This window comes from Bos mutus, chromosome X (assembly GCF_027580195.1).
Source record: "Bos mutus isolate GX-2022 chromosome X, NWIPB_WYAK_1.1, whole genome shotgun sequence".
Lineage (NCBI taxonomy): Eukaryota > Metazoa > Chordata > Mammalia > Artiodactyla > Bovidae > Bos > Bos mutus.
The window spans coordinates 88,020,897-88,039,840 of record NC_091646.1 but is presented as its reverse complement, the minus strand read 5'-3'; the positions used below and the strand labels follow the sequence as shown (position 1 = coordinate 88,039,840).

The window sequence follows — 18,944 nt, the reverse complement described above, 5'->3', positions numbered from 1 at the left end:
TCCAGCCTCCAGTTCTGTGAGGCAGTAAATTTTTGTTGTTTAAACCACCGGTCTGTGGTATTTTGCCATGGCAGTCTGAGTAAACTAATATATATGGCAATTTTGTCCTTTTTATGAAAGCAATTAGCCAGTTATTTGCATTGATTCCTCTTGCTGATTAGAACTGGTCCTGATCACTTGTGCCCTTCTCATGGGGAAATATTTCATGAGTGAAGGCCTGGGAGAAAGGAAAGAAGTGCAAAGATGAATCAACAAAGGAATTCAACCGTAAACAAAGTAGAAGAGGATAGAGAATGAAGTTGGTTAAAAACTGACAGACAATATAGGGAAAATACCACCCTTGTGAGTGAATTTTTTCTTGGGTTTAGGAAAATTTTCTTTTTGTTTACAGAGATTTCAATGTTGATTTAAATGTATTTCCCTCCCTTGAAGCCTTTCACCTACAACTTCTTTTTTATTTAAAATTAATTAATTTACTTTAGTTGGAGGCTAATTACTTGACAATATTGTGGTGGTTTTTGCCATACATCAGTATGAATCAGCCATGGGTATACATGTGTCCCACCATCCTGAATCCCCTCTCACCTCCCTCCCCACCCATTCCTCTGGTTGTCCCAGAGAACCAGCTTTGGGTGCCCAGCTTCCTGCATCAAATTTGCACTGGCCATCTATTTTACATACACCTGCATCTTCTTTATCATTGTATTTAATTACATAATAACTACATTTTGCATTGATTTTATAAGTGGAAAAAACAAGGCTTCCATGGTTCAATGAATATGAAATTATAAAAACTCATCATCATCCTGTACATAACAAATCACATCAACTGAAAGATAGCAAGATATTGATTTTGATCTGCTATGACGTGTCACAAAGAAGCCCATGTCACTTGTGTGCATACAAGCAGCTTTAACCTGCAAATGAGTGTGTTCTCATTGTGAAAGCACGCCACTCTTGGACATTCCATTTCACCAACTAACTGAGTGCCTGCCCACTTATTATTTACCTCAAAGAAAAGATTTATGCCTCTGGCTCAAATCAGTATATATTTGTTTTTTAAGATGTTGATTACAGTTTAACTTATTTCTTGCTTTATTGTTTGCTCTCTTTCACAAAAGTAATGATGACCTGAGAAAGAAAGGATAAGTAGTGTGTACTCAGATAGAGACTTGTTTTAACCTGGAAACCTTTGACAAATAGTTACTGCGTTTTCAACCTACGTATTTACATGTCCAAGACTAAAAATGCCTGTACTTTTTATTCCCTGTTTATCAGTATTTTAGCAAGAAACATCAAGGCCTACAGAATCAAGGTGCTTTTGTAGGGTGTTGTAGATAAATTTTTATTTTTAAATTGTAAGTCCTACCTTATAATCAAATAATTTCTTCATAACTTAGACACAACACATATCTCATGGTAACTCTCCAGTAACTGATTATATAAGCCCTGATGGCAAACTTATAATTATGAAGGGGTCTTTTTTTTCTTTTCAGACGGAGAAAAAACTTCTGGGATAAGTCTCTCAAGCTTAAGATGTCATATTTCTAGCTTTTCCTTTGAGATCATTTAAATTAAAACTGAAGCTGAAAAATGGTATGTCAAATATTGTCTAGTGATTTCAAATACTCTGAGTTCATTAGAACAGCAAAATACTTGCTAAGAATTTATCAGAAACTGAACAAAGTGGTACCTACCAGGTGAAGCAAAGTATATTTAATAGGCAGCTTAATTAAAGAGTAAAAGATTGTGATGATCATATGAACCATATATTTTCATGAGACAAGTAACAGAGGGAGGGGATATACGTACATATATAGATGATTGACTCTGTTGTACAGCAGAAACTAACACAACACTGTAAAGAAATTATACATCAAGTAAAAAAACAACAAAAAAGTGTCCGTAGAAATCTAGGCAGGCCATAATAAATTATAGTAAAAATCCTTGCAGTTTTAACTTTTGGAATGTTCTTGAGAGAATGAAGATTCAGTTTGAGTAGAAGTTTGAGTGGCAGGCAATTGTGTGCATGAAATTTAGATTTCATGATGACTCATCAGATGGCTTTATGTAACTTTGGGCTTTAGTTCTTTCACACAATGGAAGGAATTACAATTTATTTTCTCACATAAATCTTGGTAAATGTTGGTTTAAAAAAATCAGTCCATCAACCCAAAGTATTTTATTTGGAGCCTTCTAGGCACATGTGGTCCCTCTGGTTCATGACCTTTTTCAAAACAGACACAAAGAATGATTAAGAATAAGTCATTTGTACACAAACATGATGAGGTGGTCTTTTTTCAAAAAGCATTTTAGTTTCCAGAGTTTGGGGGCCTAGAATCATAAGACAAAGGAAATACAGTTCCAATTCCTCAAGTAATGCATCCACTCTCTGGGAGTTAAAAAGAAAATTTTCCTTCTTTTTACCACACAGAGGATGCTTTCTTGGCAGACTAAAACACCACCTAACAGCCTTTATTTAATTTTGGCTTAAGTGCATTCTGCTGGGAGAGTGAGACAAATTAATGACAATATGTCAATTCTCATAGTTATCAAGAAAAGCAGTCGCAACAATTTTAACAGAAATTTTGTCAGAATTTAATATCCGAGGGTTTTTCATTTGCAAAGTCTCTGCTGTCTCTTATAGCTGGGCCATCCAGTTATTCAATCTGTTTACAATCTCTATAAGCATAGGCAGAGATAGACTGGTAGATATAGGTGTGGAACTGTATGGATAACTCTTGTGACAAATTGCTCTGGTTTCAGTTCATATATGATGTGCAAGGATATTATGAAAATAAACCAATTTCCTCTTCCAAAACATTGTCAAAAGCTAAAAGCACAAAAGGTTGTGCTGGCTTATCTCACCACCTTCGTCTGACTTCTGAAGCTTTCCTAACCTGCAAACAGTTCTCATACTTCTCTGAGAAACCTATATGTTACTGTACCAGTTCTGTTTTTGCTACACAGCAAAGTACTCCAAAATGAAATTGCGTAAAACTCCCATTGTTTAATTTGCAATTCTGTGGATTGGCAGTTTGGACTGGGACTGGCTTCTGCTTGTCTTGACTAGGCTTCCTTATTGGTCTAAGGTGAGGGTCAGCAAACTTTTTCTGTAAAGGGCCAGATGTAACTATCTTGGGTTTTTAAGGCAATACTATCTCTGTCATGATTATGCAACCCTGCCAGTATAGCACTAAAGCCATAGATAGAAGTGAATGAATGAGCTTGGCTGTTTTCCAATAAAACTTTATTTACAAAAACAGGCAGCTAGCCAGTCAACCTCTGGTCTAGGGTCAATTGTTTGTCTGCTGTGAGCTGACTGGTCTAGAAGGGCATTAGCTGAAATGATGAATGTTTTTCAAGCTTCTGTTAATATCTTGTTTGCTCACTCCCCATCAACCAAAGCAAATCACCAGGCCAACCCAAATTCAAGGGCTGCAGAAATAGACTACCCCTCTTGATGGGAGGGGAAGTATTTGTGGCCATTTGTGATCCTTGAGCTCCCAGCCAATCATACTTGACTTATCTAAATGATCTTGGGAAATACATGCTAAGGACCAAAGACACAGCTAGGGCTCGTAGTAGCCAGGCATAGACAGGCTGCCTGTGTTGATCTTGAATTCTGCCTCTGCTGACAGAGCTAAAATTCACAAAATCTCTTTGAAGGGTTCTCCTTTCTAGGATTTGGGCAGATGGCCCTGGAGAGATTGCCACCCTATGCATCTTTTTTTAAACGTTTTATTTTATATTGCAGTATAGGTGGCGCCAGTGGTAAACAATCTGCCTGCCAATTCAGGAGACGCAAGAGACATGGGTTTGATCCCTGTGTCAGAGAGATCCCCTGGAGTAAGAAATGGCAACCCACTCCAGTGTTCTTGCCTGGAAAGTTTCCTGGACAGAGGAGCCTGGTGGGCTACAGTCCATGGGGCAGCAGAGAGTGGGACATGACTGAGTGCGCGCGCACACACACACACACACACACACACACACATAACCGATTAACAATGTTGTGATGATTTCAGGTGCACAGCAGATCCACTCAGCCATGCATACACATGTATCCACACTCTGTGCATCTTATGTGTATTAAATGACCAGGTGGGCTAACCTAAGAATGAGAAAGCATCAACCACCACCAATAGCATATCTTTCACCATTAGAAGCACTTCTTTGGAGTAAACTATAGAGAAGCACCTGTCCTCAGGGGCATCCCAAGTGCAGTCAGGCCACAGAAAGACCAACTTATAGCTCTGATTTACTATCTGCCATCTTGCCAAGCACCTTAGCACCCAAAGGGCACCACTGTGTCTGTCGGCCACTCTCACACCACACACGGTACTTCCGTGTTGTTGTGTAATGGTCTCTTCATGACTGTTCTATTTGTTCCTTGTCATTGAGAGTGGGAGCAGGCCTTATCCACCCAATATCTATTCAAGGGCCACTCAGATGTAAATTTAGGGCACAGATGTAAATACAGCAGAGGGGAGAGAAAGTATAGGCACAGAGAGCACACGCTTAGGAATGCAAATCTTAAGGAAGTATTGCTCAGGCCTGTTAATGACAACATGAAAACATCTCAAACCAAATGCATACTGTTTCATGACTTGCATGGAAGAAGCCTTTCACGAACTGAGTCTCTGCCATCTTATATTCCCATCTTTAAGAACTTGGCTTACATTCCCTTATTTACTCTTCCTAAAAAGCCCATGGTGTATGTATTACTGTGCCCATTTTACAGATCAGAAAACTGAGACTCAGAAAAGTTCAGTCAATTGCCCTAGGCCATTCAGCTAGTAAATGACAGAATCAAGATCAAAGCTCAAAACATGTTCTGACAACTCTGCTTACTCCAAGATGGGTTATATGGGTGTTTCTTCCTTCATATTGTCTCATTCCTTCTTATCAGGCAACATTAACTTTCCAAGTGTATGACACCCAAACTTTCCTTCACACTTTGGTCTGATGAGTTTTCTAGACTATGCAGTGATCATCAGAAACAAACAGTAGTTTGAGTTTGGATCATGACACATGACACACTCTCTACTCTGTACTCAGAATCTTGTCATCTCTTATTAGAATTAAAAGAGACCCAAAGAAATAGTCTGTCTTGTCTGGCTCTCACTCCAAGGTTGAGAAGCTGCCTCAGCCTCTCTCAAATTGCTATCTTGTTCCTTTCTCAAGGATCTCTGGTAGAAAATCCATACCTTTCGCCCTGCATACCTCTTCCAGTGTTTTCTTCTCTTGAAAGAAAGGATTTTTTTTCTACTGAAGATCTAAAGTTATTGCAGTTTTGACTTAAATCTTTTACTCTATTTCTGTCTTCTAAGAAGATAAAGAAAAGTGACCCAACTTATCCCTATGAAAATCCTACTATATGTTTAAAGACAGTAATCGTGAGTTAGATGGGGAAACAATGGAAACAGTGAGAGACTTTATTTTCTTGGGCTCCAAAATCACTGCAGATGGTGACAGCAGCCATGAAATTAAAAGATGCTTACTCCTTGGAAGGAAAGTTATACCAACCTAGATAGCATATTAAAAAGCAGAGACATTACTTTGCCAACAAAGGTCCATTTAGTCAAAGCTATGATTTTTCCAGTAGTCATGTATGGATGTGAGAGTTGGACTATAAAGAAAGCTGAGCGCCAAAGAATTGACACTTTTTAACTGTGGTGTTGGAGAAGACTCTTGAGAGTCCCTTGGACTGCAAGGAGATCCAACCAGTCCATCCTAAAGGAAATCAGTCCTGAATATTCATTGGAAGAACTGATGCTGAAGCTGAAACTCCAATACTTTGGCCACCTGATGTGAAGACCTGACTCATTTGAAAAGACACTGATGCTGGGAAAGATTGAAGGCAGGAGGAGAAGGGGACGACAGAGGATGAGATGGTTGGATGACATCACCAACTCGATGGACATGAGTTGGAGCAAGCTCTGGGAGTTGGTGATGGACAGGGAAGCCTGGCGTGCTGCAGTTCATGGGGTTCCAAGAGTTGGACATGACTGAGCAACTGAATTGTAATCATGCCTTCAGCTCCTCTTTATCTCCTCTACTTCCTCAGCTAGTTTTTGGCATCCTTTAAGAACAATAATCATATTATTATTAACATAATAATCATAATAATGATCATATATGTCTTTATCTTTAGAAACTACTTATTTACAAGGACTAGACTGACGGTCATAATTCCATCTCTTAAGAGATGAGCCTTTGGACTTGATCATGTGAAGCAATAAAAAGAGCAAGGAATTTGGAATTAGATAGTCTAGGTTTCAGCCCTGGGTCTACCGATGGTTAGTTTATTTCCTTCTGGGCCTCAGTTTTTCCTTAAATGTATTTTATTTGTTCTCTTTCTTTTTGGAGGGAGGCAAAGAGATGCACATCCTATCCCTGGGTCAGGAAGATCCCCTGGAGTAATGAAATGGCAACGCATTTCTGTATTCTTGTCCAAATCCCATGGACAGAAGAGGCTGATAGATGGGCTAGTCCACGGGGTCACAAAGAACTGGACACAACAGAGCACACACACATATATTTTGACATTTGGGAAGTTTTATGTTTTTGTTGGAACCTAGTATTTAGTTACTGTGACAAAAAGAATAATGCCTTCTCCAAAGGTGTCCATGTCTTAATTCCTAGAACTTATGAATATTATATATCACATGGTAAATGAAAGTCTCAATGGACATGAGTTTGAGCAAGCTCTGGTAGATGGCAAAGGACAGGGAAGCCTGGCGTGCTGAAGTCCATGGGGTCACAAAGAGTAGGACACACTGAGCGACTGAACAACGACAACAAAGGGGAGTTAAGGTTGCAAATGGAATTAGTGTTGTTAGTTAGCTGACTTTAACATAAGGAGATTATTCAGGATTGCCTGGCTTCCCAGGTGGCACAGTGGTTAAAGAACACACCTGCCAATGTAGGAGACATGGGTTTGATCTTTGGGTTGAGAAGATCCCTTGGAGGAGGACAAGGCAACCCACTCCAGTATTGTTTGGAAAAATCCCGTGGACAGAGGAGCCTGATGGGTTATAGTTCAAAGAATTGAGCACAACTGGGCACATACACACTTGTGTTATTCAGGGTTATCTGTGTGGCTCAACGTAAACACAACAGTTCTTAAGTGGAAGAGGGAGAAAGGAGAGGCAGAGGGAAATAAGATGATGGAAGCAAGGTCAGAAGGATGCAATGTGAGAAGCACTTGACTCACATGATGAGCTTTGAAGATGGAGAAAGGGGACCATGAGCCAAGGGATGTGGTATCTCTAGAAGCTGGAAAGGCAAGGAAATCAAGTCTCCTCTAGCATCTCCAAATGAAATTCAGCACTACCAGCACCTGGATTTTAGCCCAGTGAGACCCATTTTGGACTTCTGTCCTCCAGAACTGTAAAACAATAAATTTATATTGTTTAAGCTGTTCTTTACCAACTGAGCCACCAGGAAAGCCCTTAAGCTGCTAAGTTTGTGATAATTTGTGATGACAGCAATAGAAAATGAATATAATTACCTATACACTGTCTTTATCAATAACCTTAATCCTTTTTTGTTTATACTGTCTACAATGAGCGATTTTCAAATTATTCATAAACACTTTCTAACACCTCTGCCTCCCCTAGTATATAATTTTGATCCCAATTTATGTATATGTAAGACAGTCAGCAAATTTATCCTACTTTCTGTGTATTCTCTCTCATCCAATTTTTTGAACACTGCATTTACATGGTCAGAGATAACCATTACAAACTACTTTCTTCCTTATCACTACGGTTTTAGTCTTAGGTCATTTTTTGGTTTTCCAAAGCTTATTTTTTAGTAGATTTTTTTCAGAAGGGGCTTATGAGAATAATATTCCCCCAATTATTATAGATTTTGCAACAGTTTGCCTGTGGCCTCTATATTTAAAGGTCAGTTTGGTTGCTTATCAGCAACCTTGGCTCACATTTTCTTTCCCTTAGCATCATAAATGGAGAAGACTGGAGAAGACTCTTGAGAGTCCCTTAGACTGCAAGGAGATCAAATCAGTCAATCCTAAAGGAAATCAACCCTGAATATTCATTGGAAGGACTGATGCTGAAGGTGAAACTCCAATACTTTGGCCACCTGATGCGAAGAGCCAACTCATTGGAAAAAACCCTGATGCTGGGAAAGATTGACGCAGGAGGAGAAAGGGACGACAGAGGATGAGATGGTTGGATGGCATCACCGATTCAGTGGACGTGAATTTGAGCAAACTTCAGGAGATAGTGAAGGACAGAGGAGCCTAGCATCCTGAAGTCCACAGGATTGCAAAGAATTGAATGCGACTTAGTGACTGAACAACAGTGTCATAAATATGCTGACTCCATTGTCTTTGGGCATAAATAGTCTAATGTCAATCTGATTTATCTCCCTCATCAATGACATGGTCTTCTAGCTTGAAAACACCAATAATTCTCTTAGAATATGTCTTAATGCTGACTGTTTTGGTGAATTGTCCTAAATGGCTTTCCAAGTTTTCTTCATTTTTTCTCAGGAAGATTTTCTTGAATTCCTTCCTGAGCTTTGCTGTCTCACTTATTCTTATTTTTCCTTGCCTCTAGAGCAACTCTTTCTATTCATGTGGGTCTATTTATTAGGTCAGCTTTGAGAGTTCTTAGGGCCCACACCACTTCAGTGAAACTCTACCTTAACATGGTTCCTAGATTGGAACCTAGAAATATCCTTGCTAGTTTTAGCTCTTCTCAGGTTGACTCCTGATCTTTCCATGCTAAGGGGCATTTTGGAGAAATCAATGGGCAATTTTTGGATTATCTCTTTCTTGTGGTCACTGAAAATTCCCATTCTTTTCCTCTCTTTTCCCCTGGACAGTGGCTGGTTCTATACAAGTCTTGTTGGTGATGGTGTTTTGTCCCAAATCTGTTTCTCTTTCAGAGTTGATGAGGACACCTTGGCACTTGCTTTTATTATAGGTGTTCTTAGATTTACTATCTTAGTTTCTCTTTATTTTGTGTGTGTGTGAGCAGATTCAAAAGATATGCTCCTGCCAGCACCAGTACCTTCCTAGGATTCCTTTCAATAAAATGAGATTGATAAATGATAGTAATAAAACTTATCTTGTGCCACAAGGTTGTTACAGAAATTAAGTGAGATAATGTCCATGATAGCATGTGTAAGACATGGGATAATCCACACATGTTTCTTTGAATTGCTTGTGGGAGAGACTATAGCCCTTTCATTGCTCAGACCACATTCAATGCACCCTCCACCCAATAGACATTCACAAGCTCACTTTCACGATCATTGATGGCTCAGTGTCACATGGAGGTAAGGAGCAATCAGACCCCATACACTGAAATCAAATCTCTTGTATTTCCAGAGGATTAATGCTATACTATTAAACTACAAACTGGAAACAGATCACAAGTATATAACATCCTAGTTCTCTAATCCTCAGTACAACATTCCAGAAGTAAAACCTGATGAAGATGAAGATAAGGAAGAGGAATAAAGGGAGGAAGGAGAAACTCTAAATAAAATAAATTGGTTGAGTAAAAGAAGTCCATGGGAAAAGGGAAATTCATATTGTCATGGTTGGATGTTCTCCAAAATGTCCCCAGATTTAAAACTACAGCTGTACTACACGAAACAGAATGAAATTAGAACACCCTGTGACTCAGATGGTAAAGCATCTGCCCGCAATGCGGGAGACCCGGGTTTGATCCCTGGGTTGGGAAGATCCCTTGAAGAAGGAAATGGCAATCCACTCCAGTACTCTTGCCTGAAAAACTCCACGGACTGTCTGCCGAGGAGCCTGGTAGTCGACAGTCCATGGAGTCACAAAGAGTCGGACACGACTGAGCGACTTTCACTTAACGCCATACACAAAAATAAACTCAAAATAGATTAAAGGCCTAAATGTAAGGCTTGATACTATAAAACTCTTAGAGGAAAATATCAGGCAGACCACTCTTAGACATAAAGCATAGCAAGATCTTTTTTGATCCACTGCCTAGAAAATGAAAACAAAAGCAAAAATAAATAAACAGAAAAAATAAATAAATAAACAGGACTTAATTAAACTTAAAAGCTTTTGCACAGCAAAGGATATCATAAGCAAAACTAAAACAATGGGAGAAAATATTTGCAAATGAAGCAACCGATCAGGGGTAATCTCCAAACTATACAAACAACTCATGCAGCTCAATATCATAAAAACAAAAAACCCAGTCAAAAAATGGACAAATCTAAATAGACATTTCACCAAAGAAGATATACAGATGGCCAACAAATGCATGAAAAGATACTCAACATCACTATTTATTAGAGAAATTTAAATAAAAACTACAATGAGGTATCACCTAACAGTGGTCATAATGACCATCATAGAAAATCTACAAACAGTAAATGCTGGAGGTGTGGGAAAAAGGGAGCCCTCTTACACTGCTGGTGGGAATGTAAATTGGTACAGTCACTATGGAGAACAGTATGGAGGCTCCTTAAAAAACTAAAAATAGAGCCACCATATGATCCAACAAGGGCTTCACAGGTGGCGCTAGTGGTAAAGAACCCATCTGCCAGTGCAGGAGACATAAGCTACACAGGTTCGATCCCTGGGTTGGGAAGATCCCCTGGAGGAGGACATGGTAACCCATTCCAGTATTCTTGTCTAGAGAATCCCATGGACAGAGGAGCCTGGTGAGTTATAGTCCATAGGGTGTCAAAGGGTCAGACACTACTGAAGTGCCTTAGCATGCACGCACATTAGATCCAGCTATTCCACTCATGGGTATACAACTGGAGAAAATCATAATTGGAAAGTATGCATGCACCCCAATGTTCACGGCAGCACTATTTACAATAGCTAGGACACAGAAGCAATGTAAATGGCCATCAACAGAGGAATGGATAAAGAAGATGTGGTACATATATACAATGGAATATTATTCAGCCATAAAAGGGATGAAATAATGCTATTTGTAGGGACATGGATGGACCTAGAGACTCATACAGAGTAAAGTAAGTTAGACAGCTGCTGCTGCTGCTGCTAAGTCGCTTCAGTCGTGTCTGACTCTGTGAGATCCCATAGACGCCAGGCCACCAGGCTCCCCCATCCCTGGGATTCTCCAGGCAAGAACATTGGAGTGGGTTGCCATTTCCTTCTCCATTGCGTGAAAGTGAAAAGTGAAAAGTGAAAGTGAAGCCACTCAGTCGCATCCGACTTGTATCGACCCCATGGACTGCAGCCTACCAGGCTCCTCTATCCATGGGATTTTCTAGGCAAGAGTACTGGAGTGGCTTGCCATTGCCTTCTCCGAAGTTAGACAGAGAAAGACAAATATCATATAATATCACTTAAATGTAGAATCTAGAAAAATGATACAGATGAATTTATTTGCAAAACAGATATAGAGTCATAGATATAGAAAACAAACTTATGGTTTATCATGGAGGGAAGGGGGTGGAATAAACAGGGAGATTGGGACTGACATATAAACACCACTGTGTATAAAACAGATGACTAATGAGAACCTACTGTATACCACTCTAGTAAGTGGAATTCTACTACTTGGTGCTCTGTGGTGACCTAGAGGGAAAGGAATCTTAAAAAGAGAGGATATATGTATATATATAACTGATTCACTTTCCTGTACAGCAGAAACTAACACAACATTGTAAAGCAACTATACTTAAACAAGAATTAATAAAAAATTAGAAATATAGAGAATGGTCCCCCAAAAACCCTACAGCTGTAAAACCCCTATAGTTATTGACAGAAATTTACTTTTAAAATTATAAAAACAAATGGGCTCAATAGAAATAGCTAAAAGGAGAATGGTAAAAGTGAAAAAATATCAATAAAAATATGGAAATCCATTTTAAAGATGCCAGAGGCAAGATTTGGATACTGAAAAATAATGGAAGTATGCAAACATATTACAGAACAACAAAGCTCTTGTCAGTTTCCTGACTCCTTATGGTAATTATCCTGAAAGGTCAGAGAAGAGTTCTCTTGACTATGCAAGCTAATTTAAGACAATAAATGCTGTATTAAAGGCAGTAGAGGGCGCTGGAGATCAATAGGTTTGTGTCAGCAGGTCCTGGAGAGGGCAGAGTAGGCCACAGGAGCTCACCCCTCTGGACTCTTCCTCCCTCCCTGCCCAGGAAATCTAAAAAAAGCCTGGTGGATTTGCTTGCTAGCTTCATTTCTGCAGCCTTCAGTCCCCACCGTCCACCTCCTCTGGCAGTCGGGCCCCTTTCCTTTACACTTTGATGGCAAGTCTCTGACCAAGGTCACCAAAGATTTCCCAGAATGCCACTAAATCCTCTAGTCTTCACACAATCCTTGGCTGGATGACGCACTGATGACTACCCCCGGATCTTCACCAACTCACACTTCCTCAACTCCTTCTTTCCTGATTTTGCCTCAGCATCTCTGACAGAAACCACTCAGAAGTCTCCAGCAGGGCCTGTTTTCTACTTGCCCCTTAAATGTGGGTGGTTCTAGGGTCCCCTGAAAGGTTTGCTTGTTCTCATGGCTTCCACTGCCATTTCTGTGCTGAATACTGCTATACCTGTGTCTGGTTTTGGCTTCCATCTTGCCCAGCCCAGCCAAGTGCTTCTAAGGATTTAGCACTCCACCTACTGCAGACTGTGCAGGGAAACTTACAAATAGCCCATTTTACCACCACCTCCAGAATCTAAACACCTAACCTCATCTGCAAGTCACTTGTCCCTTCTTTCTCTATTCCTCCTCCCATTATGCCTTCATCTAACCCTTAGGAGATGACAGATGTCACCAATGGAAAAACAACCTTGGTCTTCAGATATGATCACATCGTTCTACTAGTAAATGTGAAGTGTTCACTCAGATGCTCCCTGTTTTGTGAGTACTACCTTGTCCAACCAATTTCAAACCTCTTTCACTTCCCCACCAGCCTTCCCAAACCCCTTTACCTTGCTCTACTTTTTCTTTTTTCCATAATACTTACCACCTTCTTGCATACTGTACAATTAACTTATTGATTATATGCATTTTTGTTGTCTGTCTCCCAGCTAGAATGAAAGCTACAAAAGGGCAAAAATGTTTGTTTTATTCTCTGGTGTATCCCCAGTGCTTAGTGCTAAACTTTCAATAATTCATTTTTGCATGAATAAGTGAATAAAGCAATAACACAAGAGCAATTCACGAGGCATATGAGAATCAGAAAGAGATACAGGATGCAAATGAGCCCAGAGGATATGGTTCAAAATTCCATCCATTATGGTGTAATAAGCATTAGTAGGGTATTATTATGGGTTTCCCTGGTGGCTCAGAAAGAATCAACCTGCAATGAAGGAGACCCAGGTTTGATCCCTGGGTCGGGAAGAGGGTATTTCAGTGGCTATGCAAAACAGAATAATCAGTGGGCCTAAAAATGGGCCCCAGCTAATATATTATATATATATAATATATATATTATATATATAATATATACTTTAAGTCAGAAATACTATGCTATATTGTATGTTTAGATCCTAAAATTTGTGTGGTTTGTTAAATCCCACATGTCAGGTAACATGGTAGACAAAAGCTGACCACAAGAAGGAGGCTTTCCCAATAGTTTCCTGCTTCACCTTAAGCGGGGTGTCCAGGGTATATTAGTCATGTTGTTTTTTTTTTAATTTTCTGTATTTTATGATGCTTTGGCATCTTGGGACCTTGTGGACTTAGAGGAGGACTACTTCCTCCCCCGCTACTGCTGCTAAGTCACTTCAGTCGTGTCCAACTCTGTGCGACCCCATAGACGGCAGCCCATCAGGCTCCATCCCTGGGATTCTCCAGGCAAGAACACTGGAGTGGGTTGCCATCTCCTTCTCCAATGCATGAAAGTGAAAAGTGAAAGTGAAGTCACTCAGTCGTGTCCGACTCTTAGCGACCCTATGAACTGCAGCCTACCAGGCTCCTCCATCCATGGGATTTTCCAGGCAAGAATACTGGAGTGGGGTGCCATTTCCTCCCCTAGGGTTAGTTAATTCCTAAAAATAGCAAACAACTTGCTGCAAACCAACCAATCCTAAGTCTATACCCTCCATCTACCTCCTTTTATCAGGATCCTGCCTCCCAAGACAATATCCCTCTGCCCTAAATCACTCCAGGGCTAGGTACCAGACAACCAGGGACCATCCTCATGGCCCAGAGCCTGTCAAAATTCTTCACACTATTCAAGCCTGCTCTGTTTGCCTACTTTGCCTCACTCATTCCTTTTCACAAAAACTGCACTAAAGGCTCTTGCTTACATTTCCCCCTGACTCTTTTTGCCTCCTGATTGACTCTGGTGCTTCCCCATGTGGCCCTGAATTGTGTGGAGTGCTTCCTGATTCTAGGAATCTGTAAGAACTTATTCTTTCATGGCAGTCATTTCCATGTCTGTGTGTCTTACCATAATTTAATAAAAGAAATCCTAGGAATGTTTTAAAATACAGGGCCTGTGACGCTTCTGGTCAGACTTTCACAACCCAGAATTTCTGACTAAGAAACCTCAGCTAAAATGAACTGGCAAATGTATTCCATTTGCTTAACTAAGTAACACAAGGAAGGTATTAAAAACAAGAACACTTTGGGAACGTTCTGTTTGGACAAGTGTACTGACAAATGTTGAAGGCTTGTGTTGCTCCAAATGGGCTTCTCTTTTCTTTCTTTAAGATCTTTGAAATGCTTAAGAGAATTTGATCCACTAAATGTTAGGAAAGTTTTTCACATTAGATTTGTAAATCTGCCTTTGTAGCTGTGAGAGAACCAAATGCATTAACTTTGTAAATATAGTTTGAAACACCTAAGATCATTCAATTAATTCAAGTTGAAACTGATGCTAAATACTGAGGAAATTTTGGTTTGTCAAATTTATGAAATAAGAGCATATTAATCAAATAACCAATTAAAGTGATGGGGTTTTTTTCTTACACAGAAATCACTTAGGTTATAAATATAGCTTATATGTTGAGCTTAAAAGCTGAAAAGTAATGGTTTTTATATTTATTATGTTGATAAATGAAATATTAAGACACAAGTAACTGTAAGACTATTTTTCTGTGCATGAAAGCTCTTTGCATAGAAAAGTCACTAACACTTAAAATTTTCCCAAGGCTTCACAAGGCACCTGAAATCAAGTCTAAAGTCCTTAGCACAGTCCAAAGTACCAGAGGCAAGTCAGCCAGTGCATCCCTTTCCTTGTCATCCCTATGCTCCTTTACCCTCTGCCTCACTTCCCATACCCGGTCTCTGGGGCTGCCTATTGCTGGCTGCCAGCTTCCCTATCCCCATAGGTGCTGGTGTCATCTTAACCTTCCTCTTCACCTGGCTCTTTTGTGCCCTTCCTTCAAGCCTCAGCTTGAATGTCTCTTCCAACCAAGCCCCCTCTGAAACAAACACGTATGGTATTCTGTATTTTGCAACTAAAATCCACATTAGAATTCCCACCTATGGGGACTTCCATGGAGGTCCAGTGGTTAAGACTCCAGCTTCCAATGCAGGAAGTGAGGGTCTGATCCCTGGTTGGTCAGGGAACTAAGATACCATGTGCTGTGCAGTGAGGCAAAAAATTAATAAATAAATAAGAATTCCCACCTGTGTGTTAATTTCTTTGTTCTCCCCTGGGCAGGAACAACTTCCCCAGAGTGGTACCATTTGGCCAGGTCCCTAATAGGTGTTTTTTAAAACATTGAGCAAGTCTCTTGTCTTCTGAAATTCAACAAGAAGACCACAAGTGACCCTTCAGACACCCAGGACTAATCCCAACTACTGATGTTTGAGGCAAGACAATGCAAGCCCTCTGCCCCCCATGTGACCACCCCCTCCCAATGTAATGTCCTCTCTGTCCAGTCTTTCATTTGAGTGCAACCTTTTGGCCAAATCCCTTCATCTATGAAAAGTATGATGATTAGCATGAAAATAATATTCTAAAGAAATGGAACTGGGCCAGTTGTATAGAAAACAAAGAGAACCTTGATTTCTACCTCACTCCATTCACACACACACATAATTATTTTGGGGTGTATTATAAATTTAAAGGTAAAACCTAGGACTACAAAAGATTCCATAAGAAGGCCTAAGAGGATATTTTCACCACTTTGAAGCAGACAGATTTCATACACAGGACACAGAAAGCCTTAATCACAAAGGGTTGGGGTTGTAGAGTTTATTTAAATCTTTTATTCTGCCATACTGGTAAGCACAATAGGATATACTTGCCAAGCTGATATTTGAAAATTGATATTTGATACAGAACCTTTCACTTCTGAAAACCCAGAATCTTAAAAAAGCTCATACTTGTTAGCATCACCAGAAATGTATCCTAGTGGATCCTGGAATCAGAGGGAAAAAATAGTTACAAAGCATACCATTCGAATAATTGCTGAAATTTGAGTATGGAGTGTATAAGTTTACTCAAGTTGCGTAAAGTAGTGACACTGTTAGTTCCTCAGTCGTGTCTGACTCTTTGCGACCCTGTGGACTGTAGCCCACCAGGCTCCGCTGTCCATGGGATTTTCCAGGCAAGAATACTGGAGTGGGTTGCCATTCCCTTCTGCAGGAGATCTTCCCAACCCAGGAATCAAACCCAGGTCTACCACATTACAGGCAGATTCTTTATGTCTGAGCCACCAGGGAAGCCCCAAGTTATGTAAGAGAATGTCATTATTATGAAATTCATGAGGAAATATTTAGGAATATAAGGATATTTGCATGTCATTTACATTCAAATGAGTCAGGGGAAAACACATATGAGAAAGAGTGAGAAAGAGAGAGACAAGACAGAGATAGAGAGCAAATGTGGCAAAATATTAACAACTGAGGAATCTAGATCAACAACATACGAGTGTTCTTTGTACTATTCTTGCAACTCTTTGGTAAGCTAGATTTTTTAAAAAATAAAAATATATCAAATTTATTTTAATATCTAGTTTCATTTTTAAATTAAAGCTATTGGACAGTTTTTTTTGTAATTTAAAATTCATTATCAGAGGTGAGGAAAGAATTAATAAGCTTTTAATGATTAATGACAACTAAATTATTAACCATGCATTTTTAAAAGCCATGTTAGAGTAAAAATTTCCAGTTATGCTACTTAATGAAGGAACTATCTTTTAACTCTTTATTTCTAATTATAGTCTCATTTTGACATAATGTACATCTTTTTCATCCAATCAATACTATGCCAAACAAAAATTTTCCAAATGTTAAGCCTTTCTTTACTATTTATGAAATATGACTTAACTGTTACTCTTTAAAAGTTCCTTAAAGGAAATTTGAAATTTTAATTTTCACCATGAACCTGTTTGATCAAAAAGGTAAAGGATGTCACTACCACATTAATTAAAACAAAGAGTAGAATAAAAAGCAAAACTGGTATTTATATAATCAACAAATTATCTGAAAAACATTTTAACTACTTCACATTTCTTCTTAGCACAAGTGAGAATAAATTGGTTCCAAGGTACTACAGATTTGGCATTTTTACCACAAGCTTTAAATCATATTGTTACTATACTCAAATCATCTCAAGAAAATGGTGGTGTTCACAAGTACAAAAATTATTATATCCAGTAAGTGGTGTTCTACACAGTCAAGATAATAAGAGAATTCTTTACAAAATTATATTTTGAAAAATGCAGAATGTCTGACAATTACCAGTCTCACAAAAGCCATGAGAAAAATACAGAAAATAGAAGTACTCATTAAATAATATTATTTTGCTTTGAGGAAGCCAGAAATGATTCTATTTGAGGAAATAAGTGATAATGATAAGAGATGTAATTAATACACCCTATCTCTTTTAAGCCAAAGCCTGTTTTTCACCTCAGGACAATTCTGATTTTTGCATTCTTAAGCCATTGTTTGAATAGAGTTCATAATCTAAAGCCATTTTCCTCCACAGGATGTTTTCATTTTAGTATTAATACATAAGTTGCAAAAAGGCAAATGACTATGTCAGTTACAAAGAATTTGTAGCATAATAAGAGCCAATTTATAGTAACTGTCAACCGACTTCTATACTGAAGCTAAAAAGTTGCTACAGTACAGGTGAGAACTAACATGATTCTTCCATATGCTCAGACTTTGTTTACTGAAAAATACCATCATAAGATCTGAAAAGAAACCTTACTGGGTCCTTCCAAAGCTGAATAATTTTCCAAACGATTTTCCTCTGGTTGCAGAGCCTGTTTATGCCTTCAATGTTTTTTCAATCATTTAGCTTTTGCAATATTTTTTTGATATTTTTGTTTCTTCTTTTGCTCCTTTTCCCAATCATCTTAGCCAATTTGCAAGACAATATAGCACTTGCTAGAAACAATGACATTAGGGCCAAAATAACTGTGGAAAAGAAGTCATATGGGTCCTTTGAAGCCCATTCCACAACATACTCAGCCTAAGCCTTTACATCAACTCTTTGCAACTCCATGGACTATAACCCGCCAAGCTGTTCTGTCCATGGAATTCTCCAGGCAAGAATACTGGAGTGAGTTGCCACTTCCTACTCGAGGGGGTCTTCCCAACCCAGGAATTTAACCTGAATCCCTTGCATCTCCTGGATTGGTAGGTGGATTCTTCACCACTAAGGCCACCTGGGATTATTGGCCAATTATAATTTCATATGATCCTTGGTTGGTTGTGTTCTTCTTTAGCTCTACCATAAACTCTGACTGGAGGCTTAAATTCTATATACTCCAGGGTGGAAGCAGGAAGGCAGAAGCAGTGGTCTTCCCAGCCCACCCATGGGCCAGTGCTCACCTGGATCCTAGAGTTGCTGTTGTTTTAATTTTAAGAACAACAACAACAACAACAAAAAGTTCTTGCTGAAACTGAGTTGAATCCTGTCTCCCAAAGATTTCCATCTCTTTGGATCTAATTCTGTCCCTTCTGTGATCTTTCTGGACAAACCTACTTTTCCACTATAATACCATTTCAGACATCAGAATGATGG

General features: G+C 39.2%; 1 pseudogene; it reads right to left on the bottom strand.

The window, feature by feature from the left end:
• Positions 1-18,192: 18,192 nt before the first annotated feature.
• Positions 18,193-18,422, bottom strand: LOC102279051 (small integral membrane protein 15-like; annotated as a pseudogene).
• Between the last annotated feature and the right edge of the window lie 522 nt (positions 18,423-18,944).